Source organism: Lissotriton vulgaris, chromosome 12 (genome assembly GCF_964263255.1).
Source record: "Lissotriton vulgaris chromosome 12, aLisVul1.2, whole genome shotgun sequence".
Lineage (NCBI taxonomy): Eukaryota > Metazoa > Chordata > Amphibia > Caudata > Salamandridae > Lissotriton > Lissotriton vulgaris.
The window spans coordinates 38,654,308-38,674,870 of NC_141700.1; positions in this window are offsets into that span (position 1 = coordinate 38,654,308).

A 20,563-nucleotide genomic window follows, 5' to 3' on the forward strand; every position below is an offset into this window, starting at 1 on the left:
GCACGAACCGTATCAGAGTTTATTGATCAATTTGATGTCCATTGTGGTAGCTTAGTTCTGATGGCTCTCCCAAATAGCAAGGTGATCGGACTCTCACCAGTGGTGGAGGGTGGAGTTGATCTATAGGCACGAAGGGTTTCACACATGGCTTGCTTTAGATCGATTCCCTTCATTGATGCTGGCTGAATCATTTTCTGGAGGGCACCCAAAAATTGCTTGACAGCACCGTTCCTCTGAGGCCAGAGGGGCGTACTCCTATGATGCTTGATATTGAGTCAAACAAGAAACTACCTTGAATTATTTGCTATTGAAAGGCGAGTCGCTGTCAGATTTGAGAACACTAGGGATGCTGCACGCTGCCTAAATGTCATCAAGTATCTCGATGACCAGCTGCGGCTCGTATGACTCACAGGTAGGGGGCGGGTAGTGGGGGTCGCGTGGGCGGGGGGTTTAAAAAATAAAAACATACCTTACTGGGCCCCGCACCCGCGTTTTCCTGCTGCTTTCCTGCGCTCCTGTCTCCGGCAGGAACAGGAAGCAGGCATCCTCTCTCCCCTCCACTAAGCCAATCACAACGTTGCAATGGCAGCATTGTGATTGATGTGGATGGCGCCCAGCTGGGCGCCTGTGGGGAGGCCATTTTCTCTATGTAGGCTGCAGGCAGTCTACATAGAGAAAATCCAGAATGTACATGACTGATTTGGTTGGCCCTAGAGGGCCGACCAAACAGTCAGGGCCCATTACATTGGGCAAGCCACTCCTCCCGACCCGTCCACCCACCCGCCCCCAACCAGGCATACCATTCTGCTTTCTCGTAGCGCAAGAATCAGAAACATAAAATGGTATTTAAAATACCATTTTATCGCTTACCTACCCACTACACTCCAATAAGGGAAAGGCCATTACCATGGCGTTATGTGTGGCAAAACAAGTTTTATTGTCAAAATGGGGTACTGATATTGTCCCAACACACACTGACTGGCTTCATAATGTTTGGGATCTGTTGGGGATGGAAACATTAACGGCTGTGGTCAATCGCACTTTGCTCAAATTTGAAAAACAATGGCAATCATGTATAAAAAATCTCTCAGGAGTATACCAGGAGCTCACGTGCCCTATATATTTGCATATACTGCAGATAACACCCACCACCACCACTTCAGACCTCGGAACAAGAACAGAGAGATGACTTCTATAGATTGGCATGTGAACGTAATCGTTATTTCATTTAACTGTTTTGCCTCCTACATTTCCCCCCCTCCATTCCTCTGATCTTAGCTACTTTGCAAGCCAATTATTGTAGGCAAAGGATTTTGTATGGAAATAATAATGAATCGTTACAATCCTAAAATACCATTTTATGTTTCTGCTTCTCGCACTGCGAGAAAGCAGTGGGGTGACGCTACTCTGCCCTAATGGAGGAGCAGCCCCTGTCGATGACTCTGTCATGGGTTGTCGATGATACGTCTCCCACTACAAGGAAAATGTGAGTATTCATAATTGACTACCATGAGATGATGTCTATTTTCTAGAGGCCCAAAGAAATCAACAGCCACTTTGTCCTAGGCATGCACTGGAAGGTTAGACATGGTCAATCGGTGCTGTGTCACTTTGGCAGATAAACATATACATAAACGGCACACTTTCAGTTCTTTCTCAACTCGTACATCTAAGCGAGGGAACCACACTTGGGGGCATATTATAAAGGGCCTTATCGCTGCTTTAGCAGGACTTTTTCCCGCTTAAGCGGCGATAATTTCATCATCCTATTAGCAAGCTCTCGCAAACAGCAGTTAGCGACAGTTTGTAGGCGATAGCGAGCGGTTTGGGGCCCGCTTTGCATATCAGCGATATTTATCGCTAATGACATGCAAAGTGGGCGTACCCAACCTATTAGAGACTGAAAGCAGTCGCTAACATCGCTATCGCCTATTATCAACGCAGGCACAGCGATTAAAAATTTTGCGCTAAGCGCAAATATAGCCAAAAACTAATGCCTGCTCAGACCACTTCTTAACCTGTATATCCAATGGGAGTTGCATATTCAGGTTAAGACCCTATTGGCGTTAATGCCTGAATATCGCTGGATTTCCAGCGATATTCACGCATTGAGCCGCTATCGCTGGATATTTTATTGCATTTGAGATAAACATTGCTAAAAGCACGTTATCTCTGCGATAAAATCCAGTGATGCGCGGCGATTAAAAAAATATCGCTAAGCTCATTTAGCGATAAATATCGCTAGTTGTTGATAATATGCCCCATGGTCTCTTAATGCTCTTTTGGTAGTTGCAATGCCACGATGACCTTAATGGGCAGCTCAATGACCTGCTGTCTCAAGCTCTCAGGGATGAGGATTCTCGAGCCTGTCAATACAATATACCCTCTCGGGTGATGGATAGTTCTTCCTGTACATTTTGAATTTTCGAAATTCACCAACGTCAGCAAAAGGTTGAATATCTTTCTTCAATGCTTGAGTTGAAATTAGGTCTTTAAGGATTATCATGTTCTTATCTGCATTGGTAGCACCAATATTGTGTTCAATGGATAGGGCTGCTGGCATGCTGGACCTCACAGTGATGTTGATATACTCTTCATCCTCTTTGGATGTCAAACTATGTTGATGTTGCGACACTCGTGAAAAGTAAAAAGCAGGGTTTTTGTATCTTTCCCTGGCTTGTGCACAATTTGATAGTCATATGCTTGCATTCACAACCCCCATCTCTCAATTCGAGGAGGCATTTTAGCTTTTGTATTGCAAAAGATAATGAGCAAGGCATGGTGATCTGTGATAATGGTGAAATGTTTTCCATATAGAAACACATGAAAATGTTCGCAGGCCAACAGTCCAGCCAGACTCTCCTTTTCCAGCTGAGAATAGGCACGCTCATTTTCAGACAAGCTTCGACTGGCATAGGCCACTATGTGTGTTTGAGCATTTGGATGACAATTGTTTTGAGCAAGGATTGCCCCTAGCTCCACCAGGTTTGCATCAAATGTGACCTCAGTATGTAATCTTGGGTCAAAATAGGCCATTTCAGTTGCATTCTCAATCTCATGTTTCATTCTTGTGAAACTTTGGTCACATTAATGAGGCCACTGGAATGGGACATTTCGCTTTGTTAAGTCTCTAAATGTGGCACTCTCTGTCACAAAGTAGTGAATGTACCTTGAGCAGTAATTGGCCATGCCTTAGAAGGATCGCAGGATGGTTACATCTTGTGGGGGACAAGTAGAATATGTGCCCAAAGAATTTAAGTTTGTCTTGTGTAACTTACACTTTGCTGCATTCAGAGTGAGGCTGCATTGACAAGCAACTGACACACTTGTGTGAGAGCCTTGTTATGCTATTTTCGTGTTGTCTCAAATACTAGTATGTCATCACTATAATTACAAGCATGTGAAAAAGGTTTAATTACTCTGCGTATAACACCCTGAACTAATTAACTTTTAATATGGGAAAATGTGACGTACCTGCGGCGCAAGGGCCATGTAAATAAGCCCCTCAGTCTTTAGTACCTGAACAAACCAACATGATTTGAAAAAGTTGTAATATACCTACAATTCTCTTCCAGCTCGAGTTGATGGTATCCCTTTTTCAAGTCAAGGAGGGGGAAGACTTTTGCTCAGTTTAATTGCATGATCATGTCTGCTCTGTGGGGACCAGGATGTCTTTCTCTCTAGATTGTTTTGTTGGCCTGGCGCATATCAACATAAATGCGCACTGCACCTCCACTGTCCTTTTTTGACACCACCACTATGGACGAGACCCAGGGCGTAGGACCAGTGGAGCGTTCAATGATGTCATGCTTCAACAGCGGTTCTAGTTCTTTCTCAACGGCGTCTTGCAAGTGAAAGGCGACTCAGTGGTGCTGTTGTGGAACAGGGCGAAAGTCCTCAATATAATGAAATTGGACTTTCATTTTCTTGAGCTTCCCTAAACCATGAACAACGACAGGAACTGACTTACAATTTCAGACTCAGGCTTTATTTATGAGGCCCCTAGTGGGATTTTTGCCCCACCGGAGCATCACTTTTTTGATGTTCCAGTGGCGCAATGTGTCGCAGCATATTTACAAGGCCACACGAAGCAACTTTGCGTGGATTTTCATGGCCTTGTAAATATGTGCCCCTTTCACGCAGAACACTGTGTGAAAGGGGTGTTCCATGGGTGTTGCTGTGGGTGTTTCCACGCAACACCCATGGAATCTGAAGCATTCCAAGATTTTCGAGGAATCGTAAACCTGGGAATGTGTCAGATTCTAACACCACCCAGGGGTGGTGTTAGGGAGGCGCTGTGAGGAGAAATACTTATTTCTCCTCGTTTTGTCCTCTTTCTATGTGTGTTACATTCTTCAGCACACATAAAAAGAGGAAAACACCTCTTGTGATTGTTTGTACAGGAAGGTGTCTCTTCCTGCAAAAAAACGATCACCCCTACAAAGCAGACACCGTGGCGTCAGTGCAATGAGTCTTTGCGAACCAAAGACTACGTGTCGCACAGCTCCACAGGCCCTAGATTAGGCCTAGTTAACCCTTGACTAGTTTTTCATCAATTTCATCATAAAGTATTTCAAACATACTCAAAATGATATTGCATCATATTTTTTATCTTGATCTGAATTGCAGTGTATTATCACTTTTTTTAAACTGCAAGAATCATTCTTTGAAAATACATGATATAAATTCAACAAAACGATCCAAAATATTTTGATTAATGACAACGTGTTTGACAATTGAAAAATATAATCCTTTCCAGTCTTTCCCAATGCATTTCGGGTTCAAACTGAACCCTTCGTCAGGGGATTAGCAAGTTACAAAATGAAGCATGATTTGGTAAAGAAGAATCCGAAGTAATTCTCTTCCGAATCTACAACACAAAAACGGTATTCTTAGTACTTTTGGTTCTGTACATTAGGTTCTTATAGTTAGTGCTGAGAGCTTTACTGTGAAATTGTAGAAACCCAAAGTCCAACAAATGCAGAGAAAACCAGAATGAAAATCCGTGTTTTCTTCAAAATAAGGGTGAGTAAAATAATATAGCCCAAGTGATCTAAGACAAAGAACCAGGAAAAGTAACCTTTGTGTTGTAGATTCGGACGAGAATTACTTTGGATTCTTCTTTACCAAATCATGCTTCATTTTGTAACTTGCTAATCCCCTGACGAAGGGTTCAGTTTGACCCCGAAATGCATTGGGAAAGACTGGAAAGGATTATATTTTTCAATTGTCAAACACGTTGTTATTAATCAAAATATTTTGGATCGTTTTGTTGAATTTAAATCATGTGTTTTCAAAGAATGATTCTTACAGTTTAAAAAAAGTGATAATACACTGCAATTCAGATTAAGATAAAAAATATGATGCAATATCATTTTGAGTATGTTTGAAATACTTTATGATGAAATTGATGAAAAACTAGTCAAGGGTTAACTAGGCCTAATCTAGGGCCTGTGGAGCTGCGCGACACGTAGTCTTTGGTTCGCAAAGACTCATTGCACTGATCGTATTACTCTTTGGGAGTGGGTGTAGGAAGGTGGATATCTGACTATGGTTGCCCCCAACTTTTTACCTAGTGTTTTGCTGGTTTTCGACTTAGTTGGCCTGGGATCCTGCTATTCAGGACCCCAGGCTTCCTGCTCTCTCTGGTAAAATGTACTCCATGTACCTTAGGTACATATCTAATTGGATACTGAGTCACCTTATCAGCCCCTGTACCGTGTACCTTAGGTACCCAGGGCACAGGGGCACCCAGGGCCTACCAGGGGCTGCAGCATGTATTATGCCACCTCTGGCTGCCCATCCACATCTGACACAACTGGCTGATCAATCAGCTGGGGCAAGGTGGTGTAATCACCCTTTGCTGTAGATATAGTATACCTATATCTAAACCTAAAATGGACACATATACTCCTATAAGTCACTCCTATGACAGGCCTTAACAATCCTGGAGGCAGAGTGCTTGGAATTATGTGAGATAGTGCTCTGGCATGAGCTGAGCCTGTCTGCAGCTTTCGGAACCAAGTCCTTTAGCTGTTTCCATGATAACGCTATACCATATACTCTTAAATGCATTATAATCCTTGCGGTTATTGCTAACTTTGGCATAGCATTATCAAAACATGTCGAGTAAGGTGTCATACGAATTGGAATACTACCCCCTCACCAATTCTGGCGCCGGGGTAGCATTCCACCCTTTTAGAGGGACACGACATGTATGTAACTGTGAACCCCGGTTAAAGTTAGCTCGAGCCTCAGCATCACAAAATGAATGTTGCCACCTCAGACACAAGTCTGACTACCTGCTGCTGGGAGTCCTTCCAGCGAGGGAGGCCTGGACAAAGGGTTTCCCTGCCTTGGGAAGTGCTAGCACCACCCCAGACAGGATTTTGTGTATTAGGTAGGACAGGGCTGAAAGGAATGAGACATGCCTGGGGCACACAAGGTGCCCTGTGCATACACCGGCTCAAACCAGTTGCTGGAGCACTCCAGCCCCAGCTCTGGCACGAAACCGGACAAAGGATAGGGGGTGTAACCACCCCCCTTCCTGGTCCCACCCATAGGAGGGACATAGTGAAAGTACAGCCCCCTTTAGCAGGATAAAGGTAGGAGCTGGTCCCATTCCAAATTAGATTAATCCTGACTTGAAACTCTACAAGAAGAAACTCTGGACTTCGACATTCTGCTACAGAAGACTGACAAATCTCCCTTGTGGGCAAGGAGTGTCCACCCTGCACAAGCAGGCACCATCAAGCTTGCAGCAGCTTTACTTTGTCGTCTTCCCTTGAGGATCCAGACTTCAGAGCCCGACGAGACCCGGATTCCCAGACCTCTCCGACCTCTACCTACATCTGCAGCACAGCTGAGATCCGTGGGTGCGACGAGACACGTGGGACCGGCCATCTTGGAGAAACTGCACTTCGCTTCCAGCACAACTTCTGAGGTATCCTCGACAAAGTGCTTTGGGGACTGAGAAGCCCCAGCCCCGAGCAGCTCCTGCACCGAAGACCAGCCCTCCAGCATCCACGAGATCTGCGTGGGGCCCTTCTGCCTGTTTGCTGCTCGACACGTTGTCTGGTCACTTGCCACCTGGCTAGTGGCCTCCTAGACGACGATCCACGACATCAACACCGCTGGTCTGGTTGCTCCAGACTTGCCTTTGTTTCCCTGCAAAGGAGAAGCACCCCGGACCCTCCTGGTCCGCACCAGACGCCTTTTCCACTCACTGCGTGGGTTGCCTTTGCCAAGGCCTGTTGACGCCGGCTCCGGAACCAACACCGCCGACAGCGAGAGCCTGCGTGGGACAGCTCGTGCCTCCATCCTGGCCATCGAAGACACCTCCTGGTCCACGTGGCTGCAGAGTCAAGCGTCCACTCTTTACCTGATCACGACGACAGCATCTGGTTCCTTCCTGGTTCCACTTCCGTCACTGGCTAGTGACTTTGAACATTGTCCCCTCAGCTTTCAGTTCCTCTTCTTCCTCGATCCACCCTTGGGTCGCACCGGACATCTTCCTCCTGGTCGCCTGCAGTATCTTTCTTCAAGGCTCCATAGACTTCGACGCAGAAACCCGACACACTTTGACACCTATGTACCCGCAGCCCGTGGGAAAGGTAACAAGAGCATTTCGGTGCTCACGGGTAGATTGACTCTCCTAGTGTCCAGATTTCCAGTCGTTTTAGTCCTAACTAGTCAGGATTGTCGGTACTCACCTTTTTCTTGAACTGTACTGTCCATAGATGTTGTTACGCATCTCGCGTGTGAGTTCACACTCTGCACACGCGTTCCGTGGGCCTCCTATTACTTACCTGAAGTTAGGGTAGTGTAGTCCCAGCGATCCTACAGCCTCTGGACAGCTCCATTCCTTCTATCGACTTCCTTATACCACTTGTTTAGTATATGGTTTGTTGCGCCCCTAGGGCAACATTGTAACTTGTGCGACTTAACATATTTTTCTTAAGAGTCTTGTCATGTGCTTAGCCCTCTGACCTCATAAAGAGGTCAGAGGTGATTGTTAGTTAATAAATATTGTGTTTATTTTTATAACTACCGGTGTGGTGTCCTTTCATTTGGTATTCAAGGGGTTATATGTGGTAAAACAGCTGGCTTCACATGCCAAAAGAGTTTAGCCTAAGACTGCTTTGTCCATGCTACCATTAGGATAGCTGGTCTATAAGGTTGACTTACAACCAATCACAGGGTTGTTTGGACTGATACAAGGTGATCACTAGAATTAGTGAGCATCATATATTAGGCCAACTTCTCACAGTGGGACTATACGTGTCCGCACGCAATAATTTCTTTACATTCATTCACATTATATCATTATAGAAGCTCATAAGTTGTTTACCTAGGAGTGCGAATCTATCCATTCCTTAACTATTTTTGGGTGTCAGCTCCTGCAGAGGGGAGTAGCTTGGTCAGTAAGATTCGGATGTGGTGTGAGATTCAGATTTTCCAGGCTGGCATATTATTTTAAAATGTATTATACAACAAATAGGGTGCACAAGAGGGGCCTAAGGGGCAGTGGAAAAGAAGAGGAATGCAGATTGGTGTGCGTGCTACACAATATTTGGTAAAATGACCAATATTCTTAAGGACTTTCAAAACAGAGAAGGAGAGTATGTGTGCCTTTTTGTCTGTGTGCTTGTAAAAATTCCTTGTGAAATCTGATAGACCGCTCACCATACCCGACTGAAAGCACCTGTACCCAACTACGTATCAGAAAGTACATTTATTAGGGGGGGTGTAACATCCCAGACATCCACGCGAAGATACACCCCTGCTCCTGAATGGACTCTTAGAGCCAGAGCCGACCTTGTACTTGGCTCTCGCTGTAAATGTGTTGGCTTACCCTCTAAATTTAAGGACAATATGTCATGCAGTATGGTATGCAAGCGATGTTGCTTAGTGGCTAGAGCTGCCAACCTTAATACCGGGAACCAAATTTGAATCCCGTCTTCAACTCTTGATCCTGTAATTCTGGGCATATCATTTCACCTCCCCTGCCTAGAAAACATGTAAGGCCTAATTTTTATGTAAAACAATATAACATGCTTGGGCCAAGTTCACAATATATAAAAATGCAAGTGCACTTTAAGTTAAAATGTCAATGAGTGGATGTGGTATTAGCACAATACAACCATCGATAAAATATCAGCATCTTAGAGTGCAAGAAGGGTTGCAAAGTGTTGAGCAGAGTGGGCAATAAACTTCAATAATTGTATTTGCGACTTTTAGGTGCAAATCGACTGTATAAGGCATCAGACAGAAACAATAATTAATTGACATTGGTGAGATATGGATATAAATTACGACTACAGACAGAAAAGGGAAGTCTAGCAGAGTTGAAGATAAAGTGAAAAGGAAGGAGCTGTAGCACTGTAACCAATGCCCATTATTTCCAAACCACATGCTGAACAAATTTTGATTGAGGAAATAGCTTTAAGAGAGAGAGAGAGAGAGAGAGAGAGAGAGAGAGCGAAGGAAGTCATGGGACTGGGCCCCGCCAGAAGTTGGAGCACAGAAAGCTACACTGAAAAGGTATCCTAGTGTCGTGAGCTTAGGTAGCAAGATGCAGACATTTTCATTTGGCAGATTCTTTAAGAGTAATTTAAACATTGGAAAGTCAGAAGCATTCCTAATGTGAAGAAGGATCGTTTGCAAAATTTTGGGAGCATTTTTGGAGAAAAATCTCCAGAGAGGTGTTTTTGTTGCATCCTTTTGTGTATGTAATTCAAAGAAGATTCAGTCTTGGAGATATATTTAGGGGAGTCCAGTTTTAGAGTTACTTCTGCATCATCAGCATACCGATGAAAGGAAATGCGAAGATCTTTAAAAACCTCATCCAGCAGATCAATATGAAGACTGAACCGGATGTGGAGCAAGACCTCTGACTTCCTGGTCAGGGTAACTGCTCTCCAATCGTGCAGCTCCATCCTCAAGGCACTGCCCTCAGTGCCTTCTGGTGACCCAGGTAGGTGTTCCCCTCCGCGACCATGGGCCCCTGACCCCCTGCTGCTACGACGCCAGCACTCTCCTGGCACTCCAACAACAACTGCCACCTCTTGACTACGAACAACTCCCAAGTCCCATTCTCCCACTGGTGCTGCACCTTCTCCCACCTCCGGACCCAGACAGCCACCCTCAACCCATCGGACGCCAGCATATACAAACCCCTGAGCTGCATCCACTTCAACATGTGTTCTCCGAACAGACACTCAGTAGAAGTTTGGGACCTTCTCAACACTCACTCGCCTGACGTCGCCTTCCTCAAAGAGACCTGGACCAATGCAAGCTCCGCTCCCAACATCGCAACCGCCATCCCCGACGGATATAAGATCATGAGGAAAGACAGCCCCAACTGCCCTGGAGGAGGCCTTGCCATCGTTCACAAAAGCTCCCTCTAAATGACAACCTCCAGCTCAGATGACGCCTCGCCCCTCATGAAACACATCCACTTCCAGATCCAGCCGAACCCCAGAACAACATTCAGTGGAACACTTGCCTACAGATCTCCCAGATCCCGCTCCCCGTTCACCAATGCCATTGCAGACTACATCACTCCTCATGCCCTTGCCTCCACAGACTACATAATGTTCGGTGACCTGAACTTCCACCTAGACAACCTCAGCGACCACAACACCACCGCCCTCCTAGAGAATCTCACCAACATCGAACTGAAGCAACTCATCTCCAACTTCACCCACACAGCAGGACACACTCTCAACCCCATCTTCGCCAAAGGAAACAACATTCACTGCAGTAACACCACGCAACCACTCTAGACGGGCCACCACTGTGTCCATTTCTCCTTCTCGAAACCCACCAAACACAAGCCCACGCCACGCCTCCCATGCAGAAACTGGATCAAAATCACAGAAGAACACCTTACCACTGCCCTCAGCTGCACTCCTCCCCCTACCACGACAGACGCCAACACAGCAGCAAACGACCTTCACCAATGGATCGCCAACTGCGGCAACACTCTTGTCCCCTCCAGAACTCTGCCAGACGACACAGCACGAAAGCCACCTGATTCACCACGGACCTTCGAGAATCCAAACGCTTGTGCCGACGACTAGAGAAAGCACAGAGAAACATCGAAAACACGGAAGCACACCCAGCCTACTAGGCCGCCACCAATGCATACCACCAACTCATCAAATCAACTAAGAGAAACTTCATTCAGGACAGAATCCTCTCAAACTCCCACAACTCCAAGGAACTCTTCGCCATCATACACAAATTCACCAGACCCCAGAGCAAAACTACTGACATCCCTCCCTCCCACCATGACCTGTGTAACAAACGCAGCTCCTTCTTCCACTACAAGATCAGGACAGTCTACGACAACTTCAACGACCAAGACCACGGCACTGATCCTACACCCTCCACCAGCAGAAACGCCACCCAGCCGACCCTCCTCGCCTGGACTCCTGTCACCACAGTAGACATTACAAAGACTATGATAAGCATCCACTCCGGAGCACCCACTGACCACTGCTCGCCACACATCTTCCACAGGGCCTCGAAACAGCCACATTCCCCGACAACTGGAAACACGCCGAAGTCAAACCCCTCCTCAAGAAGCCCTCCGCAGACCCAACTGACCTCAAGAACTACATGCCCATCTCTCTTTTCCGCTTCGTCGCCAAAGTCATTGAGAAAGTCGTCAACACCCAGCTAACGCACTTCATAGAAACCAGCAACATCCTCGACTCCTCTCAATCCAGATTCCGTAGCAACCACAGCACCGAGACCGCCCTCATAGCCGTCACTGACGACTTCCGCACCCTCCTTGACCAAGGTCACACTGCAGCCCTCATACTACTAGACCTCTCCGCAGCCTTCAACACTGTCTCCCACCGTATACTAGCTGCTAGACTTCACGACTCATGTATCCAGGGAACTGTTTTAGATTATATTCGATCTTTTCTCTCAGGCAGAACACATAGAATAAGACTCCCACCCTTCCTCTCCGAACCCACAGAGATCAGATGCGAAGTATCCCAAGGATCCTCCCTCAGCCCCACCCTCTTCACCATCTACATGGCCCCCTCGCAACCATCGTCAGAAAACACAGACTCAACTTAGTATCATACGCCGAAGACACCCAGCTCATCCTCTCCCTCATCCAAGGAGCCCGACATCACCAGGCGCAGTTTGCAAGAATTAATAATGGACGTCGCTTCCTGGATGAGCAGCAGCTGGAGTCCTCATCCTCGGGTCCACACCCTCTGCATGGGACAACATCGGGTGGCTCCCCAGTGCTCCGAAACCCACCCATCTTTACTGACCACACCCACAACCTCAGCTCTGTACTCGACTCATCACTCACCATGAACCGCCAGATCAATGCAGTGTCCTCCACATGCTTCAACACCCTCCACATTCTCCGCAAGACCTTCAAATGGATCCCTCTGACTCCAGGAAGACCCTCACCCACGCAATCACTACCAGCAGACTGGACTGCAGTAGAGCACTCAACGCCGGAATCAACAAAACACTCCTTCGCAAACTCCAGACAGTCCAGAACGCCGCAGCCAGACTCGTCCTCAGCATCCCACGGCATGGCCACATCACCCAGTACCTCCTCAACCGCCACTGGCTCCTCATCAAAAAAAGAATAACCTTCAAACTGCTCACTCACAACTACAAAGCCCTTCATAACAGCGGACCCCAAAACCTCAACGAAAGAATCTCCATCCACACCCCCAAGAGAAATTTCCACTCCGCCGACCTAGCCCTAGCCACGGTCCTCCACATCAACAGGGTCAGAACGGGTGGCAGATCCTTCTCCTACATCGCGGCCTAGACCTGGAACAAACTCCCTTTCAGCATCAGACGCAGCCCGACACTGCACCTATTTAGAAAGGACCTCAAGACCTGGCTCTTCGGATGACCACAGAGCTACCCGCACCCCCTCCCGCCAGCGCCTCAAGGCCGTCACAGGTGAGTAGTGCACTCTATAAATCCCTTATTGATTGTGTGCCAAGATCAAACCATGAGGGGCAGCGATTGGGCTGGGTTCAGAGTAGATAATTCTCATTAGTTGTGACCGGCCTAGGAGATAAGAATAAAATCATATTATGTCAGTGTAGGAAGCTGGGTTTCTGTTGAAGTAACCCCCCACACACTTTTTACCAGATTTCTGATACACTTTGACTTGATGTGCCCTGGGTACCTATCAATCAGGTTCCCGGGACCTGTGTTCTTTCCCAAAACTGTACATTTGTACCCCCAATCGGCATCTCTCTGGCCAAATGTAATTCCCTTGTAAAAGGTTCCATAGGTACCAAGGGCACTGTGACCAGGGAAGGCCTCTAAGGGCAATAGCACATATTGTGCCACCCTTAGAGGTCCTGTACCTTAACACACACTGTGAGAAAGTGTCCTCTTTCTGCGTGGTTGTCCCCACTTTTTGCTGAACTGCTGATGTACTTTGAATGAGTGTGTCCTGGGCTCCTGCCAATCAGGTACCCAGGGCCTATGTTCTTTCCCTAAAACTGCATTGAAGACAAAACCCAATTGGCATTCTCTTGCCACAGGTCGGCCCCTGGTAAATGGTACCACAGGTAGCCAGGGCACTGTGACCAGGGAAGGCCTCTAAGGGCTGCAGCACTTATTGCGCCACCCTTAGAGGCCCGGTACCTTTATACTCACACACTGCTTTTGCAGGCTGCATGTTTTGATGTAGAACAAAGTGAAGAGTCCCTGGCATAGATCAGCTACCCCTCTAGCTGAGTGTACTATACCAGTGGTGAGGGTACAGGTGCATGAGCCCTGTACCCCTACAGTGTCTAAGCCAATTCTTAGGCATTGTAAGTGCAGTGATGCCATTAAGAGTATATGGTGCTGGGAGTTTGTCATTATAAACTACAGAGTACCATAATAGCTTTACTGAAAACTGAGAATTTTGGTATCAAACTTCTCAGCAAATTAAACCCACACTGATTCCAGTGTGGGATTTAATGAGGGCATCTTAGAGATGCCCCCTGAAAAATGACCTAACACTAGTGTCCAGGCTTAGTGGCTGCTCCCCAGCTGCCGCCACCAGACATGCTTCTGGACCCCTGGGTCGAGAGCCTGCTGCTCCAGAGGGTCTGAAACAATGCACATCCTGGGAGGAGGTGCCAAACTTCCTCCCCCAGGATGGGCAGGGTCCACGAAGGGACAATTTCAAAGGCCTGCCGCCTTTGTGAGCCTTTGTAAGCTTCACTATGCCTTTTGCTGCTCCCAGCAACTGGTCCTCACCGGTTCTGACCCCACTTTGGGTGGGAGAACCGGCAGGAAAACCAAGTGAGGAAGGGAGGTATGCCCACCTTTGCCAACCCCACCCCTCAGGCGGGGGAGTTGAGTTGAAGCCCAATGCATAGATAACTCTCTGCGCATCCTCTTGCATGGCTGACCCAACGCATGGATAACTCTCTTCATCACATCCTCTTGCATAGCTGACCCAACGCATGGATAACTCTCTTCATCACATCCTCTTGCATGGCTGACCCAATGCATAGATAACTCTCTTCGCATCCTCTTGCATGGCTGACCCAATGCATGAATAACTCTCTTCATCACATCCTCTTGCATGGCTGACCCAATGCATAGATAACTCTCTGCGCATCCTCTTGCATGGCTGACCCAACGCATGGATAACTCTCTTCATCACATCCTCTTGCATAGCTGACCCAACGCATGGATAACTCTCTTCATCACATCCTCTTGCATGGCTGACCCAATGCATAGATAACTCTCTTCGCATCCTCTTGCATGGCTGACCCAATGCATGAATAACTCTCTTCATCACATCCTCTTGCATGGCTGACCCAATGCATAGATAACTCTCTGCGCATCCTCTTGCATGGCTGACCCAACGCATGGATAACTCTCTTCATCACATCCTCTTGCATAGCTGACCCAACGCATGGATAACTCTCTTCATCACATCCTCTTGCATGGCTGACCCAATGCATAGATAACTCTCTTCGCATCCTCTTGCATGGCTGACCCAATGCACAAATAACTCTCTTCATCACATCCTCTTGCATGGCTGACCCAATGCATAGATAACTCTCTTCGCATCCTCTTGCATGGCTGACCCAGTGCATGAATAACTCTCTTCATCACATCCTCTTGCATGGCTGACCCAGTGCATGAATAACTCTCTTCATCACATCCTCTTGCATGGCTGACCCAATGGATAGATAACTCTCTGCGCATCCTCTTGCATGGCTGACCCAACACATGGATAACTCTCTTCATCACATCCTCTTGCATGGCTGACCCAATGCATAGATACCTCTCTTCACATCCTCTTGCATGGCTCACCCAATGCATGAATAACTCTCTTCATCACATCCTCTTGCATGGCTGACCCAGTGCATGAATAACTCTCTTCTTCACATTCTCTCCCATGGCTGACCCAATGCATGAATAACTCTTTTCTTTGCATCCTCTTGCATGGCTGACCCAAAGAATGGCTAATTCTTCGTATCCTCTTGCATGGCTGACCCAAAGCATGGCTAACTTTGTTTGCGTCCTCTTGCATTGCTGACCCAGTGCATGGATAATTATCTTTGCATTCTCTTGCATTGCTGACGCAGTGCATGGATAATTCTCTCTTCTTCGCATTCTCTAGCATGGCTGACCCAATGCATGGATATCTCTCTTATTCACATCCTCTTGCATGGCAGACCCAATGCATGAATAACTCTCTTCATCACATCCTCTTGCATGGCTGACCCAGTGCATGAATAACTCTCTTCATCACATCCTCTTGCATGGCTGACCCAGTGCATGAATAACTCTCTTCATCACATCCTCTTGCATGGCTGACCCAGTGAATGAATAACTCTCTCCGCATCCTCTTGCATAGCTGACCCAATGCATAGATAACTCTCTGCGCATCCTCTTGCATGGCTGACCCAGTGCATGAATAACTCTCTCCGCATCCTCTTGCATGGCTGACCCAATGGATAGATAACTCTCTGCGCATCCTCTTACATGGCTGACCCAATGGATAGATAACTCTCTGCGCATCCTCTTGCATGGCTGACCCAGTGCATGAATACCTCTCTTCATCACATCCTCTTGCATGGCTGACCCAATGCATGGATAACTCTCTTCGCATCCTCTTGCATGGCTGACCCAATGCATAGATAACTCTCTGCGCATCCTCTTGCATGGCTGACCCAGTGCATGAATAACTCTCTCCGCATCCTCTTACATGGCTGACCCAATGGATAGATAACTCTCTGCGCATCCTCTTGCATGGCTGACCCAATGGATAGATAACTCTCTGCGCATCCTCTTACATGGCTGACCCAATGGATAGATAACTCTCTGCGCATCCTCTTGCATGGCTGACCCAGTGCATGAATAACTCTCTTCATCACATCCTCTTGCATGGCTGACCCAATGCATGGATAACTCTCTTCGCATCCTCTTGCATGGCTGACCCAGTGCATGAATAACTCTCTTCATCACATCCTCTTGCATAGCTGACCCAATGGATAGATAACTCTCTTCGCATCCTCTTGCATGGCTGACCCAGTGCATGAATAACTCTCTTCATCACATCCTCTTGCATAGCTGACCCAATGGATAGATAACTCTCTTCGCATCCTCTTGCATGGCTGACCCAATGCATAGATAACTCTCTTTGCATCCTGACCCAGTGCATGGATAACCCTCTTTTCCCCAACCTCTACAGTGCCTTTGCCACAGTGACTGGACCAGACTGTGCGGCCCCTCACGACAATACTGTCTGCTTCCGTGGCTGCTTGAAATCTAGCAAGCTTTTACAACTGAGGCAACAACTGTGTGTCGGGTCTTGGCGCATCTGTGTTCTCACACACCAACAAAGACCTGCTGACCTAATGCGAAAGCTGAAGATTTTTAGGTCGAGCCTGGGCAGCGCATGCCCTGCTCTGCGAGCCATGCTGTATTGGAGTATGTAGTTGAAGACCCGCCCAATCTCCGCCCCCTGTTTGTTACTGGCTTCTGTCATTGACCTTTGTAAATGCTGGCTTCTGATTCGTTAATAGGCTTGTTAGTCCCTCCTTAGTACCGCCTTGTCTTTATTTGTAACCTCCCATGAGGACTGGCCCTTTTACTTCGGTTGTTCACGGTACGTCTTCTTCAGTCTGTAATATTCTTTTCTTTAATGCGTTTCACCTACTTCAGGCACACATTTTCCTGCAACATTAGTGCGCCCTGTACGCTTTGACTTTACAAGCAGCCCGGGACAATGACGGCCGAGGTCTCGTATTTACAAGAGTTTGAGCTATTGCCATTGTAAATGATAATGCCTTTTATTTATGTGTTAATTATTAAACACATATAATTAAAGGCATTATCATTTACTAAGACAATAGCTTGAACTCTCGCAAATGCTTGTTGATAAATGTTACTCCATATGTGTACAGACGCTGTTCGGTAACACGCTCAGCAGATTGCATTCCCTGACTCAAACATTCCGTGCTGCTAAAGAAAAATGTACGAATGCAATGTGTTTGCGCCCCCTGGTGCCCATTTTATTTATTTTAATTCATTTGAGCTTTTTATAGCGCTGACTAGCAAGGCCCAAGGGTATCAGAGCCTTTACGTGTTTTGAGAAGAAGAACATGACGAAAGTCAATTGGGTTAAAAACAGTCATATAAAAAAATATTTCATTCCATGAAGAGGAGAGGGATTAAACACAACAGCAAATAGTGTGAAAGTAAATGAATGAATGAAAAGGTGTGCACAGCTCCAGGTGTCGATGCAGGGGCATCGATTCCGGTGAAGGTGCAAGCATGCATGTGAAACAGAGAGCCTCATAGTCCAGGGCGCAGCCATTTCCTTAATCGAGAATGAAGTTCAGGCAAAGTATCTTTAGTAGATTCACGTGCTACCTGCCATGCTGTGGATTCATATGGAGGGTTCTTGGTGTAGGGGTTATTTCCTCTCTGTCTCACTAATATGGTGTTCGGTGGTGGGTTCGAGTGCACGCAGGGGCCGCCCGGAGGCTATGGATAAAAACAAGTTCTACTGCTGTGTGAAATCGCCTTTTGTAGGGCTTATAAAACCTGTCATGTGAGTGTGTTGTACTGGGGAGTCCAGTCTGCCGTGGGACAACTTTCAGAAAAACCTTCTGAATCTATCAAATATATCGATGCTTGTGAGCTATAAGTCTGTTGCTTCTCTGGCCTGCTTGGGCGAGGGACATGGAGACAGTTTCATCAGTACTGCAGCCCAAGCAAGGGTCATCTAATGTCCAGGCCCTTGGTCGGGTGAAGAGTACCTTTGACCCAGGATAGTCAATGCAGAGTTCTTCTGGCTTGGACCCTGTATGCAGAACCCTCATTTTTTACAACGAGACATACAGTAGGTTGTTAGCAGGCGGTGTGGGGATGACACAGTGTGTGCATCATTGCTTCGGAATGAATTACTTGCAAAAGGGAGTTATCTAGAAGCTCGCTGGACCCAAGGGGTCCTGTTTGCCCTGGACCTTTGTCCTGCTCTGCAGGACACACTTTGGCCTGGAAGAGGCAAGCAAACCACGGTTAGAAATGTGCAGAAAGTATCCTCCCCCCGGTCTAGAACTAAGTCAGAGCTGTAATACATTTGGAAGTGATGAGAAAGTTGGAGTGTCTGATACTGAACTTCTCCTTGATGAGACCCTCCTCTTCCGGTCTGGAACTAAGCTACCTGTAGTATGCTTAAGCTACGGTATAGAATGTTTAAGCTGAGGTGTAGTATGTTTAAGCTGAGGTGTAGTATGCTTAAACTACGGTGTAGTATATTTAAGCTACGGTGTAGTATGTTTAAGCTATGGTGTAGTATGTTTAAGGTACTGTGTAGTATATTTAAGCTACGTGTAGTATGTTTAAGCTGAGGTGTAGTATGTTTAAGCTACACTGTAGTAAGTTTAAGCTACGGTGTAGAATATTTAAGCCACGATGTAGTATGTTTAAGCTACGATGTAGTATGTTTGAGCTGAGGTGTAGTATATTTAAGCTACGGTGTAGTATGTTTAAACTACGGTGTAATATATTTAAGCTACGGTGTAGTATATTTAAGCTACGGTGTAGTATTTTTAAGCTACGGTGTAGTATGTTTAAGCTACGGTGTAGTATATTTAAGCCACGGTGTAATATATTTAAGCTACGGTGTAGTGTATTTCAAGGTGCCCGTGAAGTGGACTTTTGTTGGATGTCGGCCATCACAACATGCCAAGCTAAGTTTCGCTTCCCAGGCCTGCTGCTGCTGTTTTCTTCGAATCACTGCTTTCACCATAGTGCCAATATCGGCCCACTCACCAGCCCTCCCACAGCAACATACATGTAGCATAAGTAAGCAGACAAGACAACTTTTTGTTGGAGAAAATTGCTGCAGGTTTATTAGCATACACATTTGCCAACATGGTGGGTTATCCTACAGGCATCCAAAGGCAAGCCGCCCCTCGCGGCCTACCACCTGATGGGCCAACTTGCATCGGGGCCTTAGCCAATCGTTGCTTAGCGGTTGTCGTGAGGGGATACCCACTCACACTTCCGGTGAACCATCGGTCACCGTCTTGCTCACGCCCCCCCCTCCGAGGGGCGGAGCGTTCAAGCAACCCCCGGTTGTACAGGTTTCCAACCGCCCGTAGGATAGATCGGGCGCCGTCGCACCCCCGCGTCCACCGCACCCCAGGGTCCACCGCACAGACTTCCTGGGGATATTAGGCCTCAGCACCGTTTGTGCTCCTGAAGAGGGTACCCCTGAGTACCTTTCCGCCTCTGGATCGCCCTGTAACTCCGCCTGCAACACAAATAAAAAGATTAGAACACATTTCCCCCCACCCTGAAAGCGCCGGGTACGTGGTATGGAGGGAAACGGCGACAGGGTGAGGGGACAAAGAGGCCGCTAGGTGGGCGGGGGAGGAATATATACCTCTCCCCACCCCCCACCCCGGCCGGAAGTGACGAGCGGGACCCTCACAGGGGTCGTGGAACACTGGACTGCCCCATGTGCCATCTTGTGGCACTAAGGGGGCCGCCCTCTTATGAGTGTCCCCTGCGTGGACGTGTCGGTCAGCCCGCCTAGTGCCAATATCGGTCCACTCACCAGCCCTCCCGCAGCAACATACATGTAGCATAAGTAAGCAGACAAGACAACTTTTTGTTGGAGAAAATTGCTGCAGGTTTATTAGCATACACATATGCCAACATGGTGGGTTATCTTACAGGCGATCCAAAGGCAAGCCGCCCCTCGCGGCCTTCCACCTGATGGGCCAACCTGCATCGTGGCCTTAGCGAATCGTTGCTTAGCGGTTATGGTGAGGGTATAGCCACTCCCACTTCCGGTGAACCATTGGTCCACCCTCTTGCTCGTGCCCCCCCTACGAGGGGCGGAGCGTTCAAGCGACCCCCGGTTGTACAGGTTTCCAACCGCCCGTAGGATAGATGGGGCGCCGTCGCACCCCAGGGTCCACCGCACCCCAGGGTCCACCGCACAGACTTCCTGGGGATATTAGGCCTCAGCACCCTTTGTGCTCCTGAAGAGGGTACCCCTGAGTACCGTTCCGCCTCTGGATCA